The sequence below is a fragment of the Chiloscyllium punctatum genome, unplaced genomic scaffold (assembly GCF_047496795.1).
Source record: "Chiloscyllium punctatum isolate Juve2018m unplaced genomic scaffold, sChiPun1.3 scaffold_145, whole genome shotgun sequence".
NCBI lineage: Eukaryota > Metazoa > Chordata > Chondrichthyes > Orectolobiformes > Hemiscylliidae > Chiloscyllium > Chiloscyllium punctatum.
The window spans coordinates 606,678-611,153 of record NW_027309879.1 but is presented as its reverse complement, the minus strand read 5'-3'; the positions used below and the strand labels follow the sequence as shown (position 1 = coordinate 611,153).

At 44.5% G+C, this 4,476-nt stretch overlaps 1 non-coding gene across 1 annotated transcript; it reads right to left on the bottom strand.

The window, feature by feature from the left end:
• Positions 1 to 784: 784 nt before the first annotated feature.
• On the bottom strand, positions 785 to 858 carry trnai-uau (transfer RNA isoleucine (anticodon UAU)). Its single transcript has one exon. It is a non-coding gene; the product is annotated as a tRNA-Ile (tRNA).
• Between the last annotated feature and the right edge of the window lie 3,618 nt (positions 859 to 4,476).

Genomic DNA, 4,476 nt, shown 5'->3' with positions numbered 1-4,476 from the left:
GCTCTCACGCCTGAGTCACCTTCACGTCTCTGGTTGCTGAGTGAATCACAAACAAGGAGTTTCATCAGAGCTGCAACTGCCTCACTTCCCCACTCGCCCTCCCCGTTTACATTTTACTGCTCGTCAGTGAGTTAAAGAAAACCAAATGGATGCGCTGTCATTCTGTAGCCTCTCTGTCGATTCCTCCGTTTCAGTTCCAACGTGGCTTAGATCTCGGGGCGCACCTTAATACTAGCGACGCTATGAAAGCACAGGTCCAGAGGTTCCTCTGAGAGTGTAATTTCTTTAATTGCTGTTGCTGATTGAAAGAGCCACTAACGTGCGAACTGCTCCAAAACATGATTCAGGACCTCTGGTGCCAATTCTCGCACGTTGAATAACGACAGACAGCTTCCAAATGAGGTCTTTCAGAGACGACTTTGGGATACATTTGACAGACAGACTAGTTCAGGAATCCGTGGTGCGCTGTAACACCAGCGCATCAGCTTCTTCCCTGTCTTTGAACCGGGCCGCCTGCGCAAGGAATGCAAATGCGGTAATGCTTTTCGTGGAAGGATCAGAAGGGGGTAACTACACTCTCAAACAGAATGGCATATGATCAGAACCAGGCTGGAGAAAAACTTTACAATGCTTTGCACTGTAAGTAAATGGAATTACATTGCATTGCAGTTCACTACGAGAGCAGATTTGCTCAAGCAAACTTGAAGGCAGGTTTGCAGATGGGAAAGCAAGCAAGAAAGCTCCGTTCTTGTCCATGTAAAAGGCTGCAGTTGAAGAACAAAGCAGTTTCTGCCCCGTTTCGAACAGGGGAACCTTTCGCGTATAAGGCGAACGTGATGACCACTACACTACAGAAACAAGCCTCGGTCGTACTTACTGGGGCTCAGTGGCATCCAGCACTGAAAGTTGAAGCCATTCCACATTTCACCTTTCTGTTTCCAATAGCGCGTTGCTGTTCAGAGTAATTGACATCTTGAAAACGTTAAAAAAAAGGCACACTTCCAACTCAGTTCCAACACGTTTCCAACTCAGTTATTATCAATGTGGCTCGCGTCCAGGTGTGAACGTCTCTGCAGCAAATTGCACAGTTAATGTAAAATGCAGAAAAACATACACACCAACCTGCACAAATACCTGTCTCCTGTTATTAAACTGTTGTAGACAGAAACACCAGCACACAACCTTCCACCACTACCCTGTCTCCTGCCAATCAGCAGATATATGCAGAAACACACACAACCCTCCATCATCACACTGTCTCCTTCCATTAAGTAGATATACACAGAAACACACACAACTCTCCACCAAAACCCTGTTTTTGCCAGTAATCAGATATACACTAAAACGCAAAACACAAGCCACCACCGCCACGTTGTCTCACGCTATCAAGCAGATATACACAGAAGCACATACACACACAACCCTGCACCAACACCTTGCCTCCGATAAATAAACAGATATACACTGAAACACACACAAATCTCTGAACCACCTTCCTGTCTCCTGCCATTAAACAAATATAACAGACACACACACACAAAACCCTTCACTACCACATTGTTTTCTGCCATTAAACAAATATACACAGAAACACACACACAATCATTCACGACCACACTGTCTCCTGCCATTACACAGATCTACACAGAAACACGTGCACACACACTCACACACACAATGGTCTACCATCACACACTCACCGGCAATTAAACAGGTATAAAAAGAAACACACACACATCTTGACACCATCCCCCTGTCTCTTGCCATTAAATAGACATACACAGGAACACACACACACACACACACACACACACACACACACAATCCTTGACACCCAATTTGTCTCCTGTCATTGAGCAGGTATACACAGAAACACACACGCAACCCACCACCTGTCTCCTGTAATTAAACAGATATGTACAGAAATGCACACACAAAACTCCAGCACCACCCTGACTCCGGCTATTAAACAGTTATACACAGAAACACACACTCACCATCCTCCACCACCACCCTGTCTGCTGCTATTGAACAGAAATTTACAGAAACATACAGCAACCCTCCACCACCACCCTGTCTCCTTTCATTAAACAGATATACACAGGAACACAAACACACACAAACTTCCATCACCACCCCGTCTCCAGCTATTAAACAGTTATACACATAAACACACACTCACCATCCTCCACCACCACCCTGTCTGCTGCTATTGAACAGAAATTTACCGAAACATACAGCAACCCTCCACCACCACCCTGTCTCCTTTCATTTAACAGATATACACAGGAACACAAACACACACAAACTTCCATCACCACCCTGTCTCCTACTGTTATACAGAAATACACAGAAACACGCATACACCACTTCTACCACCACCCTGTCTGCTACAATTAAACTGACATACACAGAAACACGCACATACTCCCTCCACCACCACCCTGTCTCCTCCCATTAAACGGATATACACAGAAACACAGACCCATACATCGCCCTACCACCACCTTATCTCCTGTCATTAAACAGATATGCACAGAAACACAGACACATCTCTCCACCACCACCCTGTCCTCAGCAATTAAATAGATATACACAGAAACACACACATGCACAACCTTCCACGACCACCCTGTCTCCTGCCATTAAACAGATATACACAGAAATATACACACAACCCTCCATCACCACCCTGTCTACAGCCCTTAAATAGATGTATACAGAAACACACGCACACAACACTCAACGAACACCCTTTCTCCTGCTATTAAACAGGTGCACACAGAAATACACACACAATCCTCCATCACCACCCTGTTTCCTGCCATTAATCAGATATGCACAGAAACACACACACACAATTCTCCATCACCATCCTGTCACCAGTCCTTAAACAGATATGCACAGAAACACACACACACAATCCTCCAACACCACCTTGTTCTCCTATTATTAAGCAGAGATATACAGAAATACACACACAACCCTCCACCCCCACCCTGTCACCAGTCCTTAAACAGATATACACAGAAACACACACACACACACAAACCTCCATGACACCCCATCTCCTACCCATAAACAGATATATACAGTCACACATATACAAATCCCTCCACCACCACCCTGTCTCCTGAAATTAAACATATATACACAGAAACACACACACACCATCCTCCTCCAACACCCTGTAACCTGCAAATAAACAGATGTACACAGAAACATACACGCATATCTTCAGCACCACCCTGTCTCCTGCCATTAAACAGATATACACAGAAACACACATGCACACAACCCTCCACGAACACCAGTCTGTCTCCTGTCATTAAGCAGATATATACAGAAAAACGCACACAACCCTGCACCACCACCTTATCAACTACCATTAAAGAGACTGGCACAAAAAAAAACGCACAGACAACCCTACACCAGCACTCTTTCTCCTGGCATTAAACTGATATACACAGAAACACACACACAACCATCCGCCACCACACTGTTCTCGTGCCATTGAGCAGATTTACACAGCAATACACTCACACAACCCTCGACCATCACCCTGTCTCCTGCCCTAAAACAGATATATACAGAATCAAACACACATACAGAACCCTCCACCACCACCCTGTCTGCTGCCATTAATCAGATATGCACATAAAAATACACATACACACACACAATCCTCCCCAATCACACACTCTCCGATGATTAAACAGATATAAACAGAAACACACACACATCTTGACACCAACACCCTGTCTCCTGCCATTGAACAGACATACACACACACACACACATAACCCTTGAACAGCAATTTGTTTCCTGTCATTAAGCAATTAAACAGATATTTACAGAAACATACAGACAACCCTCCACCACCACCACCCAATCTCCCATCACTATACGTATATACACAGAAACACGCACATCCATCCCTCCAACACCACACTGTCTCCTGCAATTAAAAATATAGACACACAAACACACACACATACCACCCTCCTTCACCACTCTGCCTCCGGCAATTAAACAAATATATACAGAAGCATAAAGACATATCTTCAGCACCACCCTGTCTTCTGCCATTAAACAGACATAGACAGAAACACACACGCATGCATACACACAAGCATTGACAACCAATTTGTTTCCTGTCATTAAGCAGATGTACACAGAAACACACACACAATCCTCCACGACCACCCTGTATACATTCATTAAACGGTTAAATACAGAAACACACACTCACCAACCTGCAAAACCACCCTCTCCTGAATTAAACAGATATTTACAGAAACATCCAGACAAGCCTCCACCAGCACCCTGTCTCCTGTCATTAAACAGGTATACACAAACATACACACACACCATCACGACCACCCCCTCACCTATCATTAAACAGATATATGCTGAAACACACACACACCACCCTCCACCACAACCCTGTCTCCTGCCATTAAACAGATATAAATA